The 14,418-nt window shown below is 41.5% G+C and overlaps 1 long non-coding RNA gene and 1 pseudogene across 1 annotated transcript; one reads left to right on the top strand and one right to left on the bottom strand.

Annotated features, from left to right (window-relative positions):
• Positions 1-5,658: 5,658 nt before the first annotated feature.
• On the top strand, positions 5,659-8,037 carry LOC136477519 (uncharacterized). The gene is made up of 3 exons (XR_010764037.1): positions 5,659-6,285; positions 6,365-6,851; positions 7,555-8,037. It is a non-coding gene; the product is annotated as an uncharacterized lncRNA (long non-coding RNA).
• A 1,889-nt stretch (positions 8,038-9,926) lies between these two features.
• On the bottom strand, positions 9,927-11,221 carry LOC136470152 (uncharacterized; annotated as a pseudogene).
• Between the last annotated feature and the right edge of the window lie 3,197 nt (positions 11,222-14,418).

The following is a 14,418-nucleotide window of genomic DNA, read 5'->3' as shown; positions in this document are numbered from 1 at the left end:
AATGAATCCCTGTATGTATAGTATTTGAAATCTACTTGGTGGATTGACTCAGGTGCAACTGTTCATGTTGCTAATTTGTTACAAGGATTTCGTTCGACGAGGACTACGCAAAGAAGAGAAAGACACGTTAAAGTTACAAATGGAGTCCGAGCAGATGTTGAAGCCATTGGCGATCTTTCTCTAAAGCTTGCTGATGGCTTCACACTTTTACTTAGAGATGTACTTTATGTTCCCTCTTTACAGAGAAACTTGATTAGTGTTTCATGCTTAGACAATGATGGATATAATTGTCATTTTAGAAATGACAAATGTAAGATAACATTTAATAATGCATGTGTTGGTCTTGCTATCTTACAAAATGAGCTTTATTTGTTATCACTACGTGATGATGTGAATATTGTATGCGATGATGGGAACGTTGCGTGCAACAATGAGAATATATCCTCGTCTGTGGATGTAAACAGAAAATGAAAGAGTGCTCACGATGCGTTGTCGAAATTGTGGCACTGTCGTTTAGGTCATATTTCGAGGAGGAGAATAGAAAGACTAGTTAAGAATGATATTTTTCCTACATTAGAGTTCTCAGATTTAGAACAATGCAGAAAATGCATAAAAGAAAAGTATGTAAAGAAAATTAAGAAAGATGCCAAACGAAGCGTAGGAATTTTACAGATTATTCACACAGACATATGTGGTCCGTTTCCTATAAAGAGTGTGGATGGTTACGATTTGTTCATAACATTCATAGATGATTACTCCCGTTATGGCTATATTTATCCAATCAAAGAAAGAATAGAAGTATTGGATAAATTTAAGATATTTAAGGCAGAAGTTGAAAACCAACATAATTTAAAGATTAAGATAGTCAGGTCTGACCGTGGGAGAGTACTACGGTCAGCATACCTCATACCTTTTGCAAGGTTCTTTCAAGAGAATGGCATAATAGCCCAGTATTCTAGAATGGAGTAGCTGAAAGACGTAATCGCACCCTGATAGATATGGTGCGCAGTATGATAAGTTACTCCACCTTACCGTTGAGCCTATGGATGGAGGCGTTAAAACCCGCCATTCATATTCTCAATAGAGTACCAAGTAAGTCGGTGCCCAAAACACCGTATGAGTTATGGATAGAAAGAGTACCCTCACTAAACCACTTACGTGTGTGGGGGAGTCCTGCTGAGGCTAAAGTATTTAACCCAAACATTAGAAAACTAGACCCCAAAATAGTAAGTTGCTATTTCATTGGCTACCCAGAAAAGTCAAAAGGTTTTCGTTTCTACTGTTTAGACAGACATATAAAGTTTGTGGAAACAAGACACGCTATCTTCCTAGAGGATAAAATGATGAGGGGGAGCATGATAGCTCGAGAAATTAACCTTGAAGAGAAGCGAGTGTATGTGCCCACTCCGATGATTCATGAGCCATTTTTCTCACTACCTGCTGTCACTGCACCAATAGTGCAAGATACTATGGTGCCAATACATGTTGTTATTCCGCCTATGGCAACAATAAATAACGATAAGGAACCTGTTCTTTAGGATCTTGTAGAACCTATTGCCACACATGAGAGGGAGCAACAATAGCCTCAAACAGAAGATGTGCCAAATGTGGAGGCCCCTAGAAGATCTCAAAGAGTTAAAAAATCAGCTATTCCTACGGACTATGAAGTATACAACACTGAGGATTTTCAAATGAAGGATGATCCCACCTCATTTGAAGAAGCCATGAGAAGTGATCATTCATCAAAGTGACTTGAGTCCATGGAAGATGAAATGAAATCTATGAATGTCAATAGAATTTGGGACTTGGAAATAATTCCTAAAGAAGCTAAAACAATAGGTTGTAAATGGGTCTATAAAATAAAACTTGACTCTCAAGGGAATATAGAGAGATATAAAACATGACTTATGGCAAAAGGCTTTACGCAAAGAGAAGGGATTGATTACAATGAGATCTTTTCTCCAGTCTCATGTAAGGATTCCTTTAGAATTATAATGGCATTAGTGGCACATTACGATTTAGAATTACATCAGATGAATATAAAGACGACATTTCTCAACAGGGACTTGGAGAAAAATGTTTACATGGCACAACCGAAAGGTTTTATCATGGAAGAAAAAGAACGAATGGGATGCCGCCTAAAGAAATGCATTTATGGATTAAAACAAGCTTCAAGACAGTGATACTTAAAGTTTGATCAGACAATAAGAAATTTTAGGTTTAAAGAGAATGTAGAGGACAATTGTGTCTATGCAAAGTTTAAGAATGGAAAGTTTATCTTCCTTGTCCTGTATGTAGATGATATCTTACTTACTAGTAGTGATGTCAGTATACTGCTGGAGACAAAGTTTTTGTTCTCAAAATTTGATATGAAAGATCTTAGTAAAGCTTCGTTCGTTCTATGGATCGAGATTCACTGAGACAGAAGTAAAGGGGTATTAGGACTGTCACAAAAGGCATACATAGAAAAGATCTTAAAGAAATTTAGTATGCACAAATATAGTCCCTCACCTGCTCCTATAGTCAAGGGCGATAGATATGGGGATTTTCAATGCCTCAGGAATCAGTATGAGATCGATCAAATAAAAATGGTTTCATATGCTTCAGCTGTCGGAAGCTTACAATATGCTCAAGAATGTACGCGCCCTGACTTGGCATTTATTACCGGGTTACTTGGCAGATTCCAACACTGGAAATTAGTAAAGAAAGTCTTGCGTTATTTACAAGGAACGAAAAGTCTCATAATGACATATAAAAGATCAGATTAACTCCATATAGTGGGATATTCAGATTCCAATTATGCGGGAGATGATAGAAAATCTACGTCTGGATATGTATTCACTCTCGTAGGGGGGCTATTTTATGGAAAAGCTCAAAACAAACCATCACTACATCGTCCACAATATATGCCGAGTTTGTAACGTGTTATGAGGCAACGGGGCAGGTGAACTGGCTAAAGAAGTTCATACCTGGTTTGAAGGTGATTGATGACATCTATAGACCACCTAAGTTATACTACGATAATAATCCGGCAATACAATATGCTCATAACAATAAGTTAAGTGGTGCTGCCAAACACATTGACATAAAGTATTATGTTGTGAAAGATAAAGTCCGGGATCATGTCATAAGCCTATAATTCCTGGACAAAAGAAGGCCCAAAGTTAAGTATCTATTTTAGAATAGAATGGTGTGTTGTAGTTGTTAAATTTATCGGCAATTGACCGTGATGATGAAACATGCTCTATGCGCTAATCTATAATGGAATGAACAAAAGTAAATGATATGAAATTGAAAGATGGTAGGAGGTAAATGGAGAGATTGTTAGATTGATCTCTAATCCCAAACTGGGCCCAATGGCCCAGTTAGGCTTTTGATCCGCGCCCTGATCGGTGGCGCCCAGCCCACTATGGCTAGAGGGCCACTGTCACACTACGCAATAAATAGAGGTGGGGTCAGCAGCTCTGAGCACGAGGTTCGTCTGAGCCAAGCTCCCCACCAAAACCTAAACCCTAATCCCGATCAGAGAGGGGCGCAGCCAGTGACGGGAAGCCACCAGCCGCGCCGCCCTGCTCCACCGACGTCGACGACTTCATCGTCCTCTTCATCGACCGTCGCTGCCCTCGCGCAGACACCGGCATAACAACCATAGCCGACGCTTCTGAATCGAAGGCCTACGATGGTCGGTAACCTAGCACTATTCCTTCCTCTAATCTCACTGGGACATGTTATCCATTTACAAGATGTACCCGGCTAGATCTATAACTATGTGATTAGAATAGATTAACAACTTTATATTACTAACATTTGTTTGCGTTTAAATTTGTAATACAAAATAAGAATATAATTATGAATTCAATACAGGGAGACCACTTATACAAGTAGGGAAAAATGATTCCACATATTTAGTCTGATATGTTGTGAAATATATAAATTTTCCTAGTTCATAGAGCAGAGTTTTGAGGTGAGTTGTGCCAAAGAGTCAAAGACCAATCTGTTCGGTTGGCTGGTTCGTATTGTTGCTGGTTCCTAAAGAAGTATTATTGGCTGGTTTGTGTGAGAGAAAAATACTGTTTCGGCTGAAAATTTATGATCATTTACGACAAGCCACAGCCAAACGAACAGGCTGCAGGGCTTCTCAGCTTAGAGATTACTGCTACAAGTTACAACAAAAGTCAATGTCCATACATTAAAAAATGGCATGAATTGTGCAGGCTCTCTGCATGATATACTGCGAAATACCGATGCACAATTATTGCACAGTGCTACGATGGCATGTTTTCCAAGTAAATTCTGCTCCATGCTCTGTACAGTACCGATCAACCTGTGGTGTCAACAACTGAACTGAGATTCAGTTACTGAAATCAAAGATCCTACCATGTAATTAATCTAGTATACATGATTTCCGCACCTATGGTTCTCCTTTATACATGGAGTTTTAAAAGCAACAGTAACTGATTTTCATGTCTGATGTCTCATTGCCACTGATGATGCTATTTGCACATGATATAATATTAGAGTGAAAACACTTTTGAAATAGCAATGACGATCTCTTTGCCCTCGTTGCTTTGCTGCTGGTCTCTTTTTTCTTCGTGTCACCTGCTTTGCTGTTACTGTCTTTTTTTCCTCATGTGAGGAGGGACTTTTAACACTACTTATAAGGAAAATTAATGAATGTGTTAACCTTCAATAGTTACATGTTGTCCGCTGCCTAGCTCTGAGAGGGTTATTTGGAGATCCAGAAGCTCGGTGATCAGCACTGTATGGCAAAACCAGCCCACGTATTGATCTGCTGTTACTCCTGTCAGTGTGCAACTAATATCTCTGAAATAAATTGCCTGATAGTGATCATGTCCTCTGTAAGCTGCTGCAGGTTAACTTTTTAAAAAATAATTGCAGATGGCTGGTGCTGTTCTTATGCAGGGCAGTGTCTTGAATTACAAAGGATTGAAAGACGCATTGTCTCGCAATGCACACCATCAAGTGGGTGTCACAGAAACTGGAGCGCATTTGCTTTGGTCCATACAAAAATAAGAAATCATTTAGGCTATGACAGGCTGCACAAATTGGTGTACGTGCATTATATAATATGAAACTGTGCATCCAACGATTCCAAGCTCACTTCCAAAATTTCCAAGGAAAAGATCCTGATCCATGTAGCATAACAATAGATTTTCATAGGAAGGTAGCTGAATTAATTGGTAAAAAGGCTTCGATCTCTTCTCAATCACTTATTCATGCAGGTAACAGGAATGGACTGCTCTGAAATTTTGTTCAGTAAGTGTCTCTTTGCATCCATTCTAAAAGATTGCACAGCGTGATTAAACCCCAAGTACCAGTGTTTACAAAGTCTAATATATCTACTGCATTTTATTGTTTCCATGACCACACTTACCAGGTTCCTTAAAGACTGCTTGGGATTGGTCTCACGAGGCCTAGAGCTCGGGGTCGCGGTTGTTTTGCAAAAACATCCTCATAATTTTCCGTAATCAACCCGCGGTCCAATCCAACCTATGTATATACATTACCTGCGTTCAAAGTTTTCATGTAAAGATCCTTGTTGTAATGTTTATTTCAACGTACTAGAGAAAAATCAATACCCTCATCATTCTTGCAGAGAACCCCAAGCAGTTTTGCGTAGAACCCCTCCTCCCCTTCCAGCCCTCCCCTAGCTCCCCTCGACCCATCATTCCTTTCTCTCTCTTGTCCCCGCCGCCGCTATCGCCGATCGCCGCATCTCAGCGCACACGGCCCATGCGGCATGCCGACGTTGTTGGCCTCCTGCGCCGGCACAAGTGTGAGATCTGCTACCCTCCACCCCCAATTTACACCGACGTCCCCGGCCTCGTCCCCGAGCTCTAGGCCTCTAGCCACGACCTAAAATGGAGCAGTCGCCGCCTCGATCCGTGGTCGTTGCGTCGCGGGCCCTCTTCTCCCCCTCGTGGTTTTTGAAGACAACATCGGGCCTCGCCGTTCCTCAAGGACTTTTGCTCCGCCTCGCACTGCCCGGAGGTCGGAGGGGGACCCAGGCGAAGTCCAACCTGGCTGTGGAGAGCGTGAGGCCCAGTGTGTTCGCTGATTCTCCGTCTCCCCATCCGGCCTCTTGATCCAACAGCGTGAGCCACGGTTCTGCGGATCACCCGCCTAGGTACGCGGTGCTCGGAGGTCGCCAACCCGAGACCACAGATCTCTGCCTTGAAGCGCGAGAGCACATCCTCGCGGGGCGCTGGCTCGACATGGCCACCGACTTGCTCCTCACCTCCCGGTCTTGCGTCCATTACACAGGCACCTTCCCTTTTCTTCCTCTCTCTTCCAATTCAAACGTTTTATTTGCTCACTCATGGTTGGCGATTTGGGCATTCAGTTATGCTATGCTTTTGCGGATCTGGAGTGCATCCTTTGTCATCTGCAGCTTGGTCTCCAAGGTCAGATCCAAAGACCCAACATCATCACGACAGACCAGCGCTGCAAATCAAAGTGTAAGCAACACCGTTAACATGAAAATTCAATCAATTCGATTGTTTGCTCCTAGGATCTAAGGGGTTTGCTTAAAGGCTTGTTTCCATTGTATGTTGTCCATTTAACTTGTACAATCCGCTCCTGAGCCCCTATGACAACAAAACATTTGTTACAAGAAGGCTCTTCAGTTCACCACGGCTGGAATTGGCAATCTGGAGCAGAGGGTACCATGGGGAATGAGCGGTGGTGAGCTGGTCATGTGGAGCAAGAAGTCTGTAGGAAACTAGCTATGGTGGAGTCCATGCTCGTGCTGCTGTAGGGGTGCCTTTGCCCGCAGTCCAGGCTTTGGCCAAGTTTTACTGATACGGCAAGGTGTTCGGCTTTTGGGGAAGGTATGTGTAGTGACTATCTCAGGCTAGCAGCCTGCTAGAAGATTTTACACATGTCCAAAATTTACTGCTGCGATTTGCGCTAGAAATTGCATTGTTTTACCAGTCTACACATGAACTGAATTCCAACCACTTGTTCTGAAAGTCCTGACTTGCATCTTGTCTGCGTACCATCAAATGATGTAACTTAGATGCAGTTTGAGATTTATCCTTCACTGATTTGCACTAAATGTACATTCCACCCTTTTTCTCTATACTATATAAGCAAAAGACATTAGCACTGTTGTAAATAGTACCCGGAGCCGAATCTGACCTTCCATTAGTTCCTGAAAGCAATCACTTGGTTTGTCAGTCGAAAGAAAAAAGAACAAAGCAGGTAGCATGGTACATATAAAGATTTTTGTTTAAATGTTCAACAGTCCATGTACTGAAACAGAATTCTGACATTACTAGCTAAGTATTGTCAACTTAAGGTTTGAGTTTTTCCTCTACTTTTAAGAATCTGGGTAACTAACTGTAAAATGCTGACACACTGTGACTATGTGTCTATGAAACATGCTTGCACTGAAATAGGGGAGGAGATCTGCATTTCACTGGACAACTAACTTGGATGGGTTGTTTCATGTGATTGTTGATTATTATCCATGCATCTGTCTTTACCGTTCTAACTTTGTATTGATGTTTCTTTTGTTACGGCCCACCAAAGACACAGAACATCTATCTTGGACCACACGGTGTGCCGCCATTTGGTGAAAACAAGGCAGATAATACTTCTGTTAGAACTGGGTGTCGTGACTCGTGACAAGAACAAAGCAAGGTAAGCTTATTACAAGGATCTTGGAACTGTGCTGAACAGCAAGGGAAGCACCGCTGGAGACTTACATTGCCAAGATGGTGTCAACCATACCAAGGACCCCTAGAAGTGATCTGTTTGACTTGTCTATCGTGCCTTGTCCGCAATGATACCTGTTTCCTGTCTACATCTTAACTAAGTGAAAGTCCGGAAACTTATCAGTGTATGTTTCTGGTCAGCCCTCTTATCTTTTTTTTTCCTCTATAAACATCAGTCCTATAATCTCTAGCTGTAGGTATTCCTGGTCCATGGATATGTACTGTCAGATTTCTGATCCTGAACAATGTGTTTGCTTTGAATGGAAAATTATGTTCCTCGAGCATCTCCTGTGGTTTGTATAGTTTACATTCTAGGCAACTTCTATTGAGATTAACTATTTGAAAATTGATAACCCTCGATTTTTTAAGGCATTGCTTTTTGTATTTGTGTCCAATGATTCCTGTAGTCCTGTGGATGCCATGATCTTTGTGCCCCTTGGTGGCGGTGTAAGTAAAATTTTCCTCCACGAGAAGAGCGACCTGTGATATCGATTGCTTACAGAATGCTCCACGACTGCTTGATAGGGCGCGCAAGGCACGCAAAAATTTCTAGTATATGTTATAGCTCCCTAGCCCGCGCAACTGCGCGGGGTTCCTGCTAGTACAGATTTAATTCTGAAATCTCTCTGCCTCAACCTTCGTTTGCATCCGGTTGTCTTTGGGCATCCGACTTCAGCTTCATTTAAAAAAAAAAACTTGTGGTATTCTTTTTTTAAATGCTTTCTCGTGCTATTGTGAGGAATACATCAAATGGTGGTGTAACCGTATTGGATATGGATAAATATTGCTGACATCAATTTTGTGTTTTGTATTTTCTTTAAAATCGAAGCCGGATATAGATAGTGTCATATACAGATAAAGCCGGATATAGATAGTGTCATATACAAATACGAACGCGGATTTGTCTCGATTACACATACAAGTAAACACGTATCAAATATAGGACAATCCAAATTCAAATAATACCGGTCACAAATATTCATTCAGATATTTAGTAAAGATAACCACCATATATAACATGTTTATTATAATTCTTCAAGACACTTGTGTAAAAGTCATCAAACATTTGTGTTGGCTCAAAGTGCGAAGGCCGCTGGTCCGGCCCAAGTGCCCAACCGAACTGTCACGTGTGAGATTAGCAAGCAAACCTCCCGCCTGCGCTGATGATGTCCTGATAGATGCTGATTCCAGTTGGACCCACGCGTCAGAGTTAAAGGCCAAACCCGGAAAATGAGTTGGGCTGATGGTTAGGCCTGGCCCATTGGGTGGCATCCGATAGCGCCTAGGATTGCCCGGCTGCCCGCGCCGCTGCGGGGCAACATATCTGCATCTCTCGATCCCCTTCCGTGTCCAAACTCCAAAGCCGACAGTCGCCGCTTCCTCGCAATCCAGATCTAGAACCCTGTTTGTTCCACGAGGGAGCGGACAGGTTAGGGCACGATGATCGTGTTTACTGATCTCAACAGGAAGGAGGCGGCCGCTTCGGAGGTCTGTTCGTTCGCGATGGCCCGGCCGGCCGGGGCCGGGAAGAAGATGAAGGAGGCCACGGCGGAGAAGAAGATGAAGGAGGCTGTCACGTTAGAGTCGGATGACGGTGCCCTCAAGAAGGAGGGTGATAGCTTGTTCAAGGAGGGTGAGATGCTGAAGCTGAGGGAGGAGTACTGGGAGGCGGCGCTTCTGTGGGAGGACAAGCTTGTCCCGGCGCTTCTGTGGAAGATCACACAGGTGCCCACGGTCGACAAGAAGAAGAAAAAGAAGGTGGTCAGGATAATTATGCCCAATGCTTACATCGATGACATTATCGGAAATCCCGACATGATGAGAGAACTCTCTGATGAGGAGATGGCCGAGTGCCTTGAGGAATACCGCCAAAGCTATGCCATTGCCAAGGTCATCAATGCTAAGAACCACGCATAACAGCAAGCCCTCATCGCTCCGTGCTTTTGGCTTTGCCTATGATGAAAAGGAGGTCACAAGCGACGAGGAGGAGGAGGTGGTGCTGAAGAACTAGGCAGGAAGGAAATGAGTGGTTTTCGGTAATAATTTATCAAGAGCCTGTGTTTAATTTATTCAAGATCAAGCTACCCTAAGTTGACGACGGGCATATTGCCTACCACTATACTATTAAAAGAATAGTGTTATTGAATCATGAAATAAATCAAGAAAAATGTGAATACTCACGTCAAGTCAAAGACTTAAAACTGGATGGGCAAATTCTCGCTCAATGTAGCACATCATTAAGTCATTAAGCTAGGACATCTTGTTGCACAATTCTGTTTTGATAATCTTCATAGTTGAAAAGACCCTTTCAACTGATGTCGTCGCGACTAGTAGTATCAATGCCAACTCAGTTAGACAATAAACCAGTAGAAAACCAACATGTCTGCCAAGTTCAACCATTTGTGAAACTAGGCTGCAAGATCTTGATAGTTTCTAAATTCCTTAAGTCTTTTCACATGAATAATGAATAGTTCAAGTTGATCTTTTATACCCCTCTTGTCGGAATAGGATAATTCATTAGAATATATCTCAGTAAGCCAAGAAAATATGTCCACATCACATTTATAGAATGAATCTCTCGGGTCAAGATAAGAAAAGGAAAGAAACACTTTTGAAGATATCTCATTAAACTGATGATCAAACTCTATGGTAATAGCATCTTAGTAGTATAGAAGGTACCGACATGAAAAATAGTCTTGAGCGATGTTGTCCCTACCCCCTTTTCTTGATCTACTAAATCTTGATACTACTTCATTCATATTTGGTATTGGAATATTGCTTTCGCTGCAAATTTTTGTGTCTTTGTGTAATAGTGGCTCCCAATCATCATCCCTCAAATTCATCAAATGTGTTTGCACATCAATAACCAAATACATGGCTTGAACAACATTTTGATCCTTCCTTTGCAAGATAACACAAAACATATTTAATTTGTGATGCATAGGTTTTACAGCATCATATTCATAACGAACACAAAGCTAAATGACTCGTGATTTCCACTAAACCTCGTGTCCTACATGGATTACACATATTTTGATGCACAATTTCTAGAACTTCAATTACTGCATCGCACATTAATTAAATACAAAGTAATGTGTCGTAATGAGAACCCCATCTTGTATCTCCAGGTCTAGCCAAGCCTATTGCTTAATGTTTCCTTTGCCCGAGGAAATCTCTACACTGCTCAACTTACCCAAAAGAATCTTATATTCTTGCGTTGTTTATCTAGCAACAAAGCCTTCCTCTTGCAAGATGAAGTAGTGGTGTTCACAATCAAGGCCACAAATTCAAAGAAATCCTCAATAGATAAACAACATCTTGAGATGGAAACAACTACCAATTGCAATGGATGAACAAAGCAATGGGCATAAAAAGCATATAAGTTTTCATCACGAATTAGCTTCTGAAGGCCAATAAATTCTCCTCTCATATTAGAAGCACCATCATACCTTGCCCTCATAAATTTGCAATGTGTAGCCCATGCTCACCGAGTGCTTCAACAATTGTTGTCTTCAATGCTTCTAAGGTTGTCTCCTTCACATGCTTGTAATAGCTAAAAATCTATCAATTACTTTTCCTTTTTTGTTCACAAACCTACAACATAGATGTTATTATAATATGATTAGCTAATTTGAACAAACAAAAAATTGATATGTGATAACCCATTAAACATATATAATCAATCACTTACCTCACAACCATGACCATTTGTTCTATCACGAGATTCATCTATAAGAATAGAGAAAAGACAACCCACACCATCTCTTGCTTATTGCTTTGGTGACCTTTGTTGCATAACATTCTGCAAGTTCTTTTTTAATTGTTGGGGAAGTCATCTTGGCATTTTTTGGGACATTCTCATCGAATGCAAGCTTTACTTATTCATTTATTTCTTATACCAATCAAGAAACTCTAGAAAATTTCTCCTATTCATATAGAAGCAAGAGATTTGTCATGTCTGCTGAATGGTTCACCTTGCAATGTGGGTAAACTCACAATACCCAATGACGTATCTAACCGAGTTTCATACTCGATTAGTGCATCTTCTGTATATTTTTAGCCTTATGTTTCACACTTATTCTTTGATTGTTGAAATCTTCATATGCTGTCCTACACTAGTTATGGATTTTCCATCATGTTTTGGAAGCGCCATATATGCATTCTTCCAATTGTTAAATCCCAATATTGTAAAAACATCATATCTAGATTTGTCATCCATTAGATCATACTTGAAAAGATAACAATAAAAGCAATAGGCCCTATCCTGATTTTAGAGGTGGTTCTAACAATAAAATATAACAATCCTCCTCCAAATATGATGTCTCTCAAGCCTATCTCTAGAAATCGATTTTAGAGGTGTTTGAGATTTACAACCATCTCTAAAAATGTTCCTATCTTTGGTGGTAATTGGATCTAGAGCCACCTCTAGAAATATATTTCCAGAGGCAGTTGGATTTACAACCGTCTCTGGAAATCAATTTCTATAGGCGGTTGGATCTAAAGTTCTCTAAAAAAAATAAGTTCAACATGGTAAAATTCATAACTTTTTAAAATGAGGTCCAATAAAGACAAACTTTACATCAAAATTGTATAACTCAAAGAGATTTACAACTTTGTAGTTGACAATTTTTTTATTTAAAATTATTTAAATCCCGGCCTACCGCCTATTACAGCTAGCATCTCGGTAGATAGATGGGCTAGCTAGCTGAGGCACCCAAAGCCAGGACAATGCAGCGCATATATGGCTACGTGCATGAATGGTGAAACTTCTGGATTGTTTACCGATTGAATTCGTCCGTGGCACAATGCTGTCCTTATAATTGGGCAGTGGATCGAGAGGACGTGTCGTTGTTGGTAGCGACTGTCTTGTCACACGTGTTGGTGACTGAGAGTCCATGCAGAAACAGCGAACAGAATCGGTGGTTGTCAAAAAGATGAGCCAAAGGAGGCACAGTTAAACGCGACAGTAATTAAGCTGATGTTGAGTGTGTGACAGTGTGAGAGAAGGAAGACAGCTAGCTAGCTCTAGCTAGCCCTCCGCCCCTCCCTCTATGTATCCTTTTGTTAGATGGGATGATATCTGTTTCAAGAAAGGAACTAGCTAGCTAGGGAATGATAGATCGGGACGACGATCCCATTTCAACAGGACAGCAATCAGCACAAGTTTCAGATAATTAGCATTCCATCCTTGTTCCGAAGAAGTCTCAACGAGGTTGCCCATGCAAATCTAAGTTTTGGAGAGTTTGATTTTCATTGCTGATTTGGAGAAATTTTATGGCATGCAGTAGACACTTGTTGTTTGGCTGGCTACCTTGAAAGATTTATGTATGTACTACCTAGTACTATAGAGTGGCGATCCCTTGGATTGGATCAGGTCAGGTGTCGGCAACATACATGATCCTCCTCCTGCCTCTTGCCATCACGCAGAATGACACTTTGTGATAAGCAACAGAAATGGCAGCTATACCTGGCCTATCCATCTATCGATCGATCATGAGATCGGATCTCCCATGATTGCGTTGCCATTGCCCGGGTTCGGGGCTCATACATGCACACGGCCGCCGGCCGGTCATTGTGCATGCAACTGAGATCTCGATTTCAGTCTCAGAGCTACAGCATCTAGCAGCTCATCACCTGGACCCACAAGTACCAAGTACGTCCGTGCCGACTAGGCGACTAGCATATCATGCATCAATGATTGGATTGGCCCGCACTGGGGTGGGGATCTCGCGATCTCAGTCGACAGTCGTCGTCCTCACTGGCCGGTCACATCGACGCCATCGGCCATCCTGACCCAATGATTAGAATCGGATCTTTGCAGGCAGGGCGCGTACGGGCGTCTGTGCATCGACCTCGATCGATCTCACTTCTCGCCCTTGCCTTGCCTTGCTCCGGATCCATGCACTTGCAGTTGCAGTGGACCTCCGGCCGCCGCCGCAGGGGAGACGGATCGATCCATGCTCGGTCGTCGGGTACAGCTAGATCGATCGACCACTTTGCTGCTGCTGCTCGTTGCTGTTGCTGAGATTGCCTCTGATAATGTTTTACTCTATATATAGGCGATCGATCACCTCGGATCCTTTTTGACATGATATCTCCTTGTCAGGTGATCAGCACCATAAGTCTCACAAGGACAATGCTACAATCCTACTTGCTGTTCGTGCTCTGGTCAGCTAGGGAGGTACAAATTAAGTCACCTCCGAATTGAAGGCAACTGAACTGAGAATCAAATTAAACCCATAGCATCTACAATCCTATTACGAATTTTGCCTAAAAAACACACCTCCGAATTGAGTTGAAGTCATCGCTTAAGTTATGATAGATGTTGGAGCCCATGTCTCATGACGCCATGAATCTAAATTTTGAACTTATTAGTTGCTATTTTTTATGCTCAACTTAAGTTGAAACTCTTATGTTTATGTTGTTTTTTATAATGACAAAGGTGGTAATTGTTTAAAATAACAAAATAGATTCAATATCCATTATTATCAATTGGTTATTGAACTCTACTAAATTGCTGCTCATGACATTCTATTTGTGATAATTTCTATGATTTATATTTTTGTCTATTCCATCCCATGAGGATTAACATGAATGCTCCTTTGGGGCCTCCATTTAGTAATATTAAGATATATTGTCCATTGTGCAGCTTCGATACATGTTTAGTTATAAGGTTAAG

This window comes from Miscanthus floridulus, chromosome 8 (genome assembly GCF_019320115.1).
Source record: "Miscanthus floridulus cultivar M001 chromosome 8, ASM1932011v1, whole genome shotgun sequence".
Taxonomy (NCBI): Eukaryota; Viridiplantae; Streptophyta; class Magnoliopsida; order Poales; family Poaceae; genus Miscanthus; species Miscanthus floridulus.
Note: the sequence above shows the minus strand (reverse complement) of the source record. Positions and strands in the feature narration are given on the sequence as shown.